The sequence below is a fragment of the Thunnus maccoyii genome, chromosome 9 (assembly GCF_910596095.1).
Source record: "Thunnus maccoyii chromosome 9, fThuMac1.1, whole genome shotgun sequence".
NCBI lineage: Eukaryota > Metazoa > Chordata > Actinopteri > Scombriformes > Scombridae > Thunnus > Thunnus maccoyii.
The window spans coordinates 26,477,999-26,492,781 of record NC_056541.1 but is presented as its reverse complement, the minus strand read 5'-3'; the positions used below and the strand labels follow the sequence as shown (position 1 = coordinate 26,492,781).

Here is a 14,783-nt window from a genome sequence, read left to right as displayed (position 1 = left end):
ACGTGAATGCTGATGATACCAATCTACGAGTGTCACATGGATAGTTTTTAAGTGTATGTTATCATTCTTAAAGATTCAGTAATGTTTAAATATCCCCCAAATTTAGCACACTGATGTCAACGATCTGGTTTAAACACTGTTGTAGTGTTGTCTCCTGTGGTGTGGGGACACCCAGTAGCCATGTTGTTGCAATGCTGTGGACAGTAAACAGCGGGTTTCCAGAATGAAACTGGCTTCGTCTTCCTCAGGCTTCCTCCAGGCTGCATTCTCACAGCGGAGGCTGCTTGTAATTCCCCCGGCTTCCCCTGACGTCTGTGGTTCAATATGAATGAGCTGCATCGATTAAACCTCAGTGTGGTGCGTGTGCTGAGGGGATGAGTCGTGTGTGTGTGTGTGTGTGTGTCTGCGTGTGTGTGTGTATGTGTGGGGCTGCTGGCTTTCTCTCCTGTGTGTCCTCAGCACCAGACTGTTGTTTTCACAGAGGGTGACATTATGGTTGACATCTTTTGGCGGAAGCATAAACTGAAGCTTTGTTGTTTGCAGCTTCTTCCTGCGTGTTAATTAACAGTTAATGTAACTGATATTTCCTAATGGAGTGAAGAGAGAGGAGTTATATTGGCAGAAATGGTAACACAAGAAACTAACAAACAGCGCTGACAGAGTTGACGTCTGTATTGACTTTCTCTTTTCATGTTTTCTGCTTTTGGTTCGGATGGTTTGCATTCACACTGCACTACAGAAACACACGTTCTCACATGGCTTTCACAACCCTCAAACCTTCTTGTCTCACGCACGGAGAGTGTGGCCTTCTCGTGTTAAAGTCCGCGAGCTGTAGTCTATAGGGGTGCGAGGTTAGCAATACTGACTGTTTGCATAATGAGGGTGGTGTGAACTTTATTTTTAAAGTCTCCGCCTGCTTGTGACAGGGCTACTTGATAATTAGCTTGTCAACATTTCTTAAGGGCTCGCCTGCCTCCTCAGTCATGTGCAGCAGCATTTTTAAAAGAGACTAAATGTGAATAATAACATATATTTCAAAACTGGAATTAATTAGTTTAATCAAACTTTTATTAATCAAGTTCCCTAAAGATATTGTCATAAGTCAGTGGAAAGAACATGAGTGTGTGTATGCCTTCACATGCTTTTGGCAGTGAATCAACAGAACGTTTGATGTGTCTTCTGATAATTATAACATTCATGAATGAGGTCTGGTTATCCAAAAGCTCTTCTGTCGTACCTGTGGTGGTTGCTTGGAAACGAGTGCTTTTGAAGTCTGCGTGCATCCTATTTTGTCATTAAGCTGGCGTTTTGAAGCGCTCAGTCAACAGAGAACTGGACTGGGAAGAACAAGGGTATTGGAGAGAGGGATGGGTGGGTTGGAGGTGGTGTTGTTAATTCCCTGAAGTGGAAAAACAGCCGATTATGGATCCTGAAAGATTGGCATACCATCAGTAATTACCAGTACTGCATGATCCTATGTAAGACTGTGTGAAGTGGTAATGAAAAACTGACAGAGCATGAGGCACTTCCTCAGCAAGCACCATTAGCCTGCAGCTCTGTTATCTTATGATGGAGATGCAATCAACTAACCGCAGACGCACCCTGGTAAAGGTGTCTTCCTTGTGTACACAGCTGTCTGCGGGCGTTACATCTTTCCGTCTCACGCAGCATGTGTGTATTCCTGTGAGCGAGCTTGATAAAAGTGACATTTTTTAACTTTGCCCTAGAGATTTTGTACCCTTTTTGTTACCTTTGTTGCTTGTCCTCTTTTAGGATTGCGGATTTGTGCTAGAGAGAGAATTTTACAGATACTGACTTATAGATGTTACTCTGCAAAAGCTGACATTTACATAACGTTTTCGTCTGTTACAGGACTTTTTATTGTATGACTGCAGGAGGATTTGAGATTAAGGGACATGTCACTTTCCTGCCTACACACTGCATTACGCATTTACAGTACAGTTCTGGAAAAAATGGTCACAGTGAGATCATTAAAGTCTGGCCTTATACTTCAGTCACATTTAGATAGAACATGTCAGCCATGTTTTGGGCATTAACCTGCTCATACTGTTGTGAAATCAATGCATTCAAACCAACAGAATAGAAAGTTTCAACCAATCAACACATTTATTTTCCTCCAAGCCTTCTGCTTCCTCAAAGCGATACTTCAGTATCGTCTTTTGCTGAACAGCAGTTAACATGTCAGTGAAATGCCTCAGTAATGTACTTTAATACAGTAATGTCTATCTAAAGTTTGCTAACATTAGCTAACTTCAGCCGCCACATGCTAATGGTCATACCAGAACAAGTACGGTTGTATCAGCAAAATCAAAAGTTACAGTCTTGCTTTAAATTATCCTGAAAACCTGACAGGAATGGCTGTAGACTTTGAATGTCTTTAAAGTCTTTACCCATGTTTTCATCCAGCTCTTCTGCAAGGGGTAAACTTTTGAGGTAAATTGGCAGACTTTCTAGGGTGTCAAAAAATAAAACAGGCGCATCCGTCAAACGCTGGTCAAAGCGAGCATTTGAGCATTTTTCAGCATTGAGCGTTTGACAGATGTGAGTTGCATGAAGATGTGCTGTTTAAAGTGGAGAAGATTTACTGCCTGATGGAGTAATGGGATGTGTGATGTTTTTGGTGTTACGAGATTGACGAGTCATTTCTGTGCATTTTAGATTATTCCCGTCTCTTTATCCCTCTGTTTTCCTCCTGTGCTCTGAATGACCCATCAGCATATTGATAAGCTGAGGATGTGAACCATTACCCATCTGTCTCTGGAGTGTCTCAGCCATGATGACAAGGGGCAAGACTTATTAGGGATGTGAACAATTTCTCCTTGGTTAACTCCTGCCCTCATAACTATTCATGACTTGGAGGAGGCCTACAGTCAGGCCTACGGGTTTGCTCAGGCTGTGCTCAGTTTGATGGTCAAGTGAATCATCAGGCCGAGGCACATTTGAGTGTTGATCATGAATATGCATCACACAGATTGGAAAAAGTCACAGTCACTTCTCAGTATAGATATCATAGACTGTGGCGTACCCATCATGTTCCTCTAAACAAACAGAACTAAAAATATTCTGCATGTCTCATGCAGTCTCTCCTACACCACCGTCACTGCCCAGGTTTATCATTTATTCCAGTTTATTAATATTAAGAGGTCTGGGGTAGAATACATTCATTTCACTCAGAAAGGACCAGGACTGACAATCAGTCCCCTTCTTGCTGTGAGGCAACAGAGCTAAACTGTAACACCACGCTGCATCAGATATAATAATACTCCAAATACATTCAGTAGCTGACGCTGCACAAACACCGTGTTCCTGTGTTTCATGTGCCACATAATGCTGCTCCCCCGCCGATCCATTATTATTACTTTATTAGTACAAACTCACACTGACACACAGGTAGAAATCTCTGTGTTGTGACAGGATGTTGCGTGAAACAAACAGGTGTTGTAAATTGATTGCCACGTGTGAGTGTCTTATTTTTGCATGTGTATTTTTATATGTGTGTTTGTGCATGTATTGATGTGGGAGGCCCCTGTGCTAGGGGCCAACCTCATGTTTACATCACTTATAATGAAATTAGAGCCGCGTGGCGCCCACACTACAGGCCTCCACTGATCCTCTAATTCAATTACCCCCCTTATTAATGCTCAGATGCTGCTGGCTGACCCAGGACAACACACTGCTTTTACTACACACCATTCACTCTGCAGCCTTTTCTGCTTCTCCAGTGGGCTGACTAGTTATCAGCCATTGTCTTACCGACGCACAGGGCTCAACCAAGTTCTTCCTTGACATCTACTGTATGTCTTTCTTTATGACTTTAGTAGCAGGCCCAACGCTTTACTGCACTGATGCCAGGCACAGCTGAATAGACAGCTAACATTACCTAACATTGTGCAGTATGTGTGAAAATCTACAGTAAGAGTGGAGAATATTTTTGTGGGTTCATTTTTTTCACTTTTCCATTTTTCTGTCACGTCTGTTGTTGCTGGACCTGCGGTGATTATTGGGAATATCAACTAATCTAGTGATTGTTTTTTCAAATAATTTCAAAAACAAAGAAGTGGGGATGTAAATGAATATGAATACATTATTTAGGTATGAGCAGATATGAACAGCATCCAAATCTGACATTGCCCAGGTGTTATTTTTACCTCATGATGTGATAGTAAAGCCTGCTCTCTGAAAACTTGACAGTAAATGAGAAACTAACCAGCAAAGAAAGCAGCTTTGTCTTACAACCCCAAAAGGAACCAAAAAGTACCCAATTCAGCTTTCAATTATTACAAATAACAGGAAAAGCAACTAAAAATGAATGTAAATGTTGACTGTTTTGTATTTTTAACTAACTGAAAATACTTGAGATTGTGATTCATTCATCTGAATTTCATCAAATCAAATATCAACCACAGAGTGAACACACAAAGCATAATGTATCATCACTCATGAACAGTAGACATGGATCTGACTCTCGTCTCATTTTCTATCTGAGATACGAGCCTTGTATGTAAACTGTAAGACTGTGTTGCTATTGGAACAAGGCCCATTGCTTCTCTGCTGTAACAGGTCTGCAAGGAGCTGGCGGGATGCATGGCATAATTTAACACTCAGGGTATCTGGTGCCAGCGCGTAAACAGACAAAGGCACACACACACACACAAACATACATACACACAGTCCTGTATGTAGCCGAAGGGCGGGCCTTTACCTTACCAGATTACGGTACACTTATGATGCTGAGATAACGTTTATCGCAGCCTTATCACAGATACCAGAGAGAGGCAGAGTCCTCTCCAGTCTCTTCCAGGGTCAGGTGTTTCCAAGCCTGCTGACACCAGCCACCTTCATCTACAGTCTGGCCTGTCATGATGGCCATGGGCTTTAACATCACACTACTCTCTGTATTTATTCAGCAGCAGTGTGGCACCATGTAGGGAAAAACCCCCACTGTCACTCCAAAAAAAAAAAATACAGATTTGAGATAATGTGGCTACTTTCAAGTTCAGGAATAGACCTCTAAAATAAAAATATATACAGTCCTGATAGTGCTTTATTATGCCAAACTAAAAGGGACTACATTAAAAATAGCAGTAGAAACATTGCTTCATATCACAGATTAAATGCTGCGGGAAGTGTATGAAACTAAGCTGGTTAATGGGTTTATCACAGGTTTGCAGAATCCTCTGTCTTTTGACCCGCTTGAGTGCATGCATGATACAATGAGGCTAAATCATCTCATGCCCATATTCAGGATTTCAAAGCTAAATCTCTGCCAAGTTTCTCAATCTCTAGCAACTGCATTGAGCTTATTAAAATTTCAATCTGCTACAGGCTCTCTTTCTCGCCTCGCAGGATGAATGTGCCCTTTTAATAATGTAACCGGTTTTAACAAGATCGTAAAATGTTCATCTAACTTTCATAAGCCCTGTTAGCAAAGTGACAAATTCATATGATGGCAGCAATCACTTTGGCAGTCCCTCAGTTTTAGAAATGAGAACACAGTCAGTTTTTTTTTTACTTTCTCTTTCTGTGCAGCTCCGTGGAGGCCAGAGTTTTGTGCCTAAGTTTACAGCAGCCTGCAGGGGAGGCTGAGCTTGTTGCTGTGTCACCCCTGTGGCTCCAAAATAGAGGTTAGTCATGATGGTGGAGATTTAGATTGGCCTTCTGGTAACTGATAGTGCTCCACTGAACACTCCCCTTCTCCTCTGCCTCATCTATAATGTACATGAGTTACACAGGACTAAACCCTGAAAACTCAGCCTATTTAGGTGCAGCTTGAGCATCTCCCACTTGATGGCTTTTATAATCCATTCATGGCTGGTGAGTGCTCTCTGTTTTTACACTATTTAATATAGTATGTGTTTCAGTAACATTAGTTGAATTAGGCAGGCCCGCTTCAGTTTCCACAGGGGGGCCAGATTTAAACGTGGTTGAAAACATATATTTTTACAGGGTAAAAATGCCATACCACTATGTGACAAGAGAACGCCTCATATTAAGATAATGCTTAACAACCCGCGCTTTAATACAAAAACACATTACAGACTTGTTAATTACACACTCTTACTCGCTTGATGTCTGCGTCAGAGCGCATCACAGTGTAGCATAAGCATTTACTAGTACAAACTTAATTAACAAGAATGTAGCTTAAGCAAAAGCTGGCTAATATCACCAAAATACCACAACATAACATAACGAGTTTAAATGTGTTTGTAATCCAACTGTCCTGAGCAGCGTGAGCATTGTTGGCCTTATTCCACAGCTCAGTGAACTCGGCCTCACAGCGGAGTTTCTAAACGCACTCTGCGACACTCACCACCTACAGTTTTCTAAACCACTGGACTCACTGTTAGAAGAGCTGCAGGCGACATGTCTCGGTGTGGAATCTCTGTCCTGAGGACCTTGTCCTTCCATTCATTCAGGCATTTGCATGTGAGGTCTCTGTCAAAGGCCAACTGCACCAGCTGCGCCTTGCGTGCATGGACTGACGGTGGTCAGTGAAGACATTCCTCAACACTGGGAATGAATTTTGAATGTTTAATATATTTAATGCAGACAGTGATCTATCTGTACACAATTTTTAAAAAAATTCTTTATTTAATTCTGTGCTGGGCATAAATGTACTGCTACAGTCTGGGACATGGGCTGCTCTCTTATTTATTAGAAAGAATACGACGACAAATTCCATGTACAACCCACAAATGGAATTCAGTAAGGCGAAAATGCTGCAAAACTGTGATAAATCAGTGGTTTGCCCTGTCTTGACGGAGGAAACCTCAGTTGTGTCTTCAGCATTCAAATCTCCTACCAACTATGACACCCAGAATGTTTTGGCAGCGCACCACTTAGCTGTAGCATGGATGCATGCTAGAACCTAAAAAACGGATAAATTCTCCACAGCAAGACTCCAAACAAACATAACTCATGGCATTTTGTAAAGGACAACATTCTGAAGTTAGATTAGTAAGCCAGTTAATGTTAGCTAACGTTGCTGACGTTAGCTAGTTAATGTTAGCTAACGTAGCTGACGTTAGCTAACATTAACTGCCTTTACACTGTATTCCAGCCGTTCACAAGTCTGGTACCACAATGACACAAAAGAGCAACTCTTGTTCTGAAACAAACGGCCAGGGTTGTGGTCCAATGACAGTCACAACCGATCCCCTGTGAACTGATGACAACGGCTGAGCTCCAGCTGCATGGCTAACGTTAATGTTAGCTTGGCCATCTTCATGATTTCGTCCCCTCCTCCTCCCACAACAACCTGTCTTTCTTCTGTTTCAAAGCTGGACATCTCTTTATTTTTGTTGGTTGAATTTGCTTTAACTTTAAGCCATTTTCGTAAACTGTATCCATCCTCACCATACGTACTTTTTATTAATGCTAGCTCCCAAAATTCTTTGAGTGGCAAGCTTAAGCTTTAACCTTGTGGGTCACCATTAATTTCGCAGTTATGTGTGAGATGTTTGATGGTTACTGGTCTTCCTGAAAATTAAATTTTGTACCAAAACAGGTTTCAGTGTTTCCCCTACAATTGTACAGGCCAAGGAGAACCCCTGCCAGGCCAAAAAATATTTTTTAAATGCCAAAAATAACGCCAAATATACATTCATTCGAAAATCAATAGCGTTTGGGCGCCTCTGAGCAGCGCTGTTTCGAAACGCGAGTCAACGTTTGTGTTGTTGCCCAGGAAAGTGGTTAAGTGAGAGAGCGAGCGTCAGAAAAGTGACGGTGAATGTGAGCAGAGCAGAGACCAAATCAGGTGGTGCGGCATTCAGCTGCAGGGTTGAGCGGAGGTGTGGGCGTGTTCATTTGTCCTCCGGAAAGTAACCGCTGTGAAACAATCAAAAAATAACGTTTTATTGATCTGATTCACTGGCATTCTCGCTACCAGCGCTCCCTCTCTTCATTCACTCTCCAGCTCGCTCGACCACTGCTGCTCTTTCTCTCTCGTCTTTTTTAAAATGAGTCAAAATGAAGCAGACAGCAAAGCTTTACTTTACTTTTAACGTTAGTTGTCGTTGGGTAGTAAGTTGTCAATCTGGCAGTAAATGTACAGTGATGACCCCCTCCCCCATGCAAATGCAATGCAATGCAAAACACACATATTTTTTCTTTTTATTAGAAAATTAATTTTGTCAGATGGAGGGTACAACATGGCATAGATGGGTGGGTATGTGTGTGTGGGGGGGCAGGAGATGCGCCTTGGGGGTGACATTGCACCCCAATGCCCCTCCTAGCGACGGGCCCGGAACTAGGGCAGGGTCAGGGTGGTGTGTATGCAAAAGCTGCTGGCTAATTTAGTTGAGTGTGCGTGCGCCTCGCCCTCTCAGGCGTTGTTGGAGTAATGTGACCTTCATAGGGAGATTAAAATACGTAGCAGGCATGTACTGATTTTTGGACTGGCCACTGGTATTTATTGACTCAGTCAGTCCATAAATATTGATACCTGCTCTCCTAAAGAGAGGTCTGACTTTGTGTATCATTTGTGCACTTATGCACTGATGGAGCTAAAGAAAAAGAAAACTAGCATGAAATAATGGTACCTGATTAAAAGAAGAATAATTGGTAGCACATGTGTTTTGGTAACCTAAATCTGTTTCTGACCCAGCAGGAGCTTAATAAAGTCATTCCCATTATGTAGTGGCTAATTACAATGCCTGTCACTGAAGTCCCCAGGCTGCACTGTCAAGTGCAAGAGTAGTTTAAAGGGACAGTTCATGACTAAACACAATAAAACCTGTTTTATTGTGTTTACTTTAACCGCAGTATTGTGTATCCATTTATTTAGTTGTGGTGTGACATGCTGAGGTTTAGATAATGGTTGTAGCTCCAACAATGCAGTGCACTCTTTGGCATTTGTTTTGTGCTCAGTGAGCGATTTAGCATTGCACTATCATTAAGTTGGAGGACTCACAAGAGAGAGAGATTAAAAGCACAATGGTCAGAACTGAAGCAGTAGAGGGCGAGATATCCTGACTTTCAGTCCCTAGTAAAGCTCCAGCCCAACAAAACACTGGATCCCTCAATTCCCATAATGCAACTCAGTAGTGTCTTTTGTAAGACCCTCCCTGCCTGGTAAATCCTCACATCTTTCAAACTCCAACCCCAACTTTCTGACACAGGCTTTCTATTACAAATTTGTACTCTCAGGTCTCAAGCCAGATGACATCACTATGACATCATCAGGGTTATTTTTTCAGACTTTAAAAAGCTCCATCCAGAGCCACAGAAGGCATCATACAACTATCATGACATGTTGACAGATTTTCATGTGAAAAATAGTGGAATGCCCCTTTAAAAATGTATGCCTTTTGTTATTTGGCTCTCATTTCATAAATATGCATTATTTGTTGAACATGAAACCGGCTTTGTTTTTAAATCTTTGTGTAGTTGTAAATAATCAGGAGGTGGGCGATTGTGCTCAGTCTAGTGCCCCTTAATTAGATCAGTGCCTGGGTGGAATTAAAGGCCAACGATGGCTGCCAGCGTTTCTCATACAGACAGAGGAGCTGACTGATAAGCTGGCCACTCACAGTGTCAGAAGAGTTGGGATGAGCTGTGTTTGTCTGGAGCTATTGTATCATTGTATCCTGCTATAACCCTCTCTTGCTTCCTTTGTCTCAGTCGGTAATGCTGTTCATCAGAGCGTTTTGTTCAGTGGTTAGACGTGTTTTTTTTTCTCAGAGCGGGTTGTTGACTGTTAAGTTTACTCTCCTCCTACTTGCTGCATTTGAGATGATGCCTGTGTGAGGTTTTTCTTCTTAGTAGGTACTTTGGGATGAGTGTGAGAGGCAAATGGTCCTGACAGGCCGACGTGGGATGACTCACACTGCTGACATGACTTTTTGTCCAATGAGTTCACCAGGAAAAGGTTGTCTTCTGGGTCACTTGCTTAGATTGCATCTCTCTCCTTCTCTCCTTCTCCTTCAGACTTTTTTTTTTTTAGCTGATGTCTTAGGTATCTCAAGGATTTCTGGTGAAATGAGAACCAGCTCAGGATCCCCTCTGCATCAGTGGGAAAGTCCTGTGAATGTCCTGATTAGAGTGAAAGCACGGAGCGAATAAACATACCCTACTGTATACTGTATTTTGTATATTTCATCAGCATCCAGAAAAGATAGCAAGGAGCCAGTCTTCCACTCTCACCGCTGTATCCAATTGTACTCAAAGCGTAGTCTGACACAGGTCTTACAGAGCACTGAGCCACTTCTCAGGGACTGAATATTTAACTTGCACCCTCATAGAGAGTAAAAAACAGATCAGAAAATGTCTGGGAGTCAAAGAATACCTGTTAACATTTTCAGGATAGGCTTTCCTATCATTGCTGCATGAATACACTGTCCTGTAGTACATGAAGTTGTTACACTGGCCTTGAGTTCATATTAATTTACTGTGTCAGTCTTTGATGCTGTGTTATTGGGCGACTGGAGCTTTGGCAGTGTGCTGTAATTTAATCGGCAGGCTTAGATAGCACCATGGACTTCAACTGAACTTCAGGATCAGGTTGCAGACTGATGCTGCGGTTTCAGAATTCTGTGAAGACAGCTCTGTCTGTCTCTCCATCACTACGGTCCGGACAGACATCTGGAGACCGAAACTTGCTGTTTGTTACCTGCTTCTCGTCTGGATATGAGGGAATTAGTCTTTCAGTCTTGCACCGTCTCTGTGTGGGAGAAGGTAAGGCTGGGCTAGTGAGAGTGCTTAGAAAAAAGGTAACCTTTGTATGATGTGGGTGAGTAAATTCAGGGGGTCAGGGGAAAGTTCAGCCCAATGAATTAAATTCTGCTTGTTTGATGTTTTTCACAAGCCTAACGGAGGCCAGTCTGTTTCCTTTCCTGACTTTTCCTGACATAACTGTTTTTTGAGTGTTCACTCTTTTATAACACAAAATTAACTACTGGGATTCTACTGGTGTTAAACTCTTCTGTACTAAAATAATTATTCCTTGTAGAATTCAACTTTTCATTGATGACAAGCGCTTATTTTAGCAAGTAATTTATTATAATGTTTGGACTTTAAGTCTTATTTTTTACTTAAACGTGCAGTATGTAGAATTTAGTGGCATCTAGTGGAACGGACTTGGCAGAAATGGAAATGGTTTTATTTAGTGTATAATCACCTGAAAATAAGAATTGTAGTGTTTTTATTACCTTAGAATGAGCCATTTATATCTACACAGGGAGCGGGTCCTCTTCCATGGAGCCCACCATGTTGCACCACCATGTTTTTCCAGTAGCCCAGAACGGAAAAACCAAACACTGGCTCTAGAGAGGGCCTTTCATGTTTTTCAAGAGTTTCACGGCCAACGTAGATTCTCCTATGCTTGGGGGGGGGGGGGGGGGGGGGGTATTCAGTTGATTACAGTCTGTAACCTCACTGCTAGATGCCACTAAATCCTACACACTGGTCCTTTAAAGCCTTTGAGAAACTCTGCCAGTGGCTTCACCTCCGTCCAGTGCTGTCCTTCAAGAGCGTTCTGAATGTTTCTGGAAATTTCTAGAAACTAGCATCATTACTTAAAAATGGGCAGATCTCTGCAGTAGAAACTGGATTTGGTTACAGTATAAATGGACTTTGAGGGAACAAGATTACATCACTTAGTTGGCTCTGATATATTTTAAAGAAATGTTGTGCCTTTTTGTGCTACTGTAGTTATTAAAATGACTAGAGCTGACTTATTAATTGTTTTTGATTAGTCCATCTAACAGTCTAATAGTGAAAATTGTCCGAGACATGTCCAAGATGGTATCTTGAAATGTCTCGCGTTGTCAGATCAGTTCCAAAGATCAGACCTGAAACCCAAAGATGATCTGTTTACAATAATAGAAAACAGGGAAAAGCGAAAAATCCTCACATTGGAAAAGTTAAAACCAGACAGTTTTTTTTCAGGTTCCAGCTTATCAAGTGAGTTTTCACTTAATAATTGATGGAAATGATAAAATAATTATTGTTGCAGATACATTTTCTGTCCATTGACTAATTGTTTCAGCTCTAAAAAATGAATAATGTATTGAATAATTGAGTAATTTATTGAATTTGTGATATTTTACATATACCCTATACTTTTTAACATTTCATACCTTGTAAACTACAATTGTATGAGCAGGGGCTGTAACATGACTACAATGGAAAGTCACTCATCATTATTCAAACATTAAGCTTAGGCTTTGGCCCAACCCAGTAGTGTCTAATGCCCCTGATCAATTAGTATGCTACATAGGAGCTGTTGTGCTGACTTCTTGTTGCATAACACTTTAACTGCATGTACATTTACCAGCGAGGAGTCCTTTACCTGCTGTTGTTTGATAACTGTGGTGTATTTTAACCATGTTCATGTGAGATAGGGCGCACAGTATTTCCTTGCTGCATTGCTGCCATAAGCACCGTCTTCCACTTAAAGAATGCCTCTCCCCTCTTTCTCTCTCTGCACTGATGATGACTCACACTCCAACACACCCTGCAGAAATCTCCTCTCATGCACCGGAGAGAGCGAGAGAGAGAGAGAGAGAGACAGAGAGAGAGAGAGAGAGAGAGAGAGAGATGTCCCTTTATGTATGTAGCTCTCTCTCTCTCACACACACATAGACACACACACAATACTTGTTCATGTGTCCTGCTCTACCTGTCTGTTTACAGAAATACCTGTACTCATCAGTATTCTCCATGGTTTCCTGCAGGGTGGAAATGCAGCTGGTGTTTTTGCACTGCTAAACCCTTGAGTGTATTTTGCATTTATTCGGGCAACTTGTTCTCTTACCTTCAACCAAGGGGCTTCAGGAGAGCATTTACATTCATTAGATGCATTTAATACCTCTAAAAAAGAGAAGCCAAACCCTGAATGGCAAAAAGCACAATTTGAGGCTTCATTATTTCTACAGGAGTTGAGTATCACATCAGATCAGAATTACTAAACACTGCATCCATAAAGTATTGGGTGCAAAGGTGCCATTTATAGGTTTTCCTCGTGATCCTCTCACCGTAGGCTGCCCTCCAGTGAGGGAGCTAACATTGTGTGACATTTGCAGTGATGCTGAAGTCCGGCCTGCACGTGCTGCAGTGCCGTAGGTCCGTTACCCTCAGGCTTCTGCTTCTCTGGAAATAGAAAAAGAGCAAAGAGACCGAGCGTGATTAATGGCCATATATGTGCAGCTGAAAACACAACAGGCCTGTCTGCCGCCATCTCCTAACACACGGCCCCACAGGCGTAATTACGTAACAGATCTGCAAAGTTGCTCATGCTGATTCTTAATTGCTTTAGTTCATTTATTGTATGTGATTGCGGCTGCGAGGGCTTGTGCGACGCATGCGTGTCAGGTGGGATCACGATCACAGTGAGATGTGAGCGGTTTCAGATTCAGAGTGGTTTGCCCCGCAATGGGTCGCTATCCTCTTATTTACCATGCCCTCTAGTTTAGCTCTCAGGACTGTCTTTGGAAGAAATGTTTTATCTCTCCCCCTCGTGCCAGGCAGGATTTGACTGGCACTCAGTTTTTTTCTATTAAGAATGTGCTATTTTTAGCGCACTGTGTCAAAACACGGCTGTCTCATCCTGTGTATGTGCGCACTGAAATAACTTCCCTTCCCCAGAAGGCTTGAGTGGTCTCTTCAGCTACATGTGCTGAAGCCCTGTTTGCTTTGCTTCACACTGCATGCAGAGCCATTACGCAACCCTTTGCATCAGCCGCGGGGCCACCGGGCCAGAATCGCAGCCAGCTACCAATCACTCTCCCTCTCATCTACTCTTTCCCTCCTGTTTTTGTCTCCTTGTCTGTCTTTCTGTTCTGCCCTGACCCCTCTCTTAGTTCCCTTCTTAGTTCATATTTTTCAAGGTAAAGGAGAATGCGTGGTGCACTGATTTGTGTGTACCAAATTACAGCAGTCTGTGTTTTAGGGTTTCAGTAAAAGCTGTGGATTGCCGTTGGCATGCAGCGTGGTTCTCTCTTGGTGTACTGGAGTGTGAAGGCAGGTCAGTGGGGGCCAGCGGAAGAGGAGAGGATGATCTGTCCTTTGTTGTCAGTGGGCTTCCTGTGCGCTCTTCCTCATCTTAATGCAAAGTAGAAGGTTGTACTTTCAGAAGTGTTGGACCTCGAATGGGCACAGTCTGCAGTACTCCACTAATTGTTTGATCTGCCATATTGCACAGTGCTTCTTGGCAGGTTTAATAGAGACTTGAATGTGCCTTGAATTCTTAATGTGCCATCGACTGATAACGATAAAGTGTAACATGCAGATCATTGAAATATTCTCATGATAAACATTCACATAGTACCCAGGCAGATTCATTGTATGTCTGTTTGATGTTTTTCCTGTTGGCCATGTAAACAGATGAGTTTAACATTTTGTGTATTCTTACTACCTCAGTATATAATGTACATAAGTGTACTGTAGGCGTACATTTACGAGTCAGATTGGTGAGCTGGTGTAGATAATACAAATACTGCAAAAGCAGTGGAAGACGTATTTAGTTGTTAAGTAGTTTGACATTTTAACACTTCTTCGCTTTCTAGTGGAGAGTTGGGAAGATTAATACATGTCTGTCTGTTAAATAGAAGGCAAGCAGCCAGCAGCCAGTTAGCTTAGCATAAAGACAGGAAACAACTGGATTGTCTTTCACCTAACATCTGCTTCCAGCTAATAAATAGTCTGGCACTTCCTAAATAAAACAGCAAATTATCATTTTTACACTTCAGTCACATTTAAATTTTGTTAAATTTTCAAAGAGATAGCTGTTTATTCACTTCCTTATAGACAGACAGATCAATACC

The 14,783-nt window shown here is 42.0% G+C and overlaps 1 protein-coding gene across 9 annotated transcripts in view; it reads left to right on the top strand.

Annotated features, from left to right (window-relative positions):
- rimbp2b (RIMS binding protein 2b) overlaps window positions 1-14,783 on the top strand; it is a 79,961-nt gene that overhangs the window by 14,014 nt on the left and 51,164 nt on the right. The gene's annotated exons all lie outside the window — the stretch shown is intronic.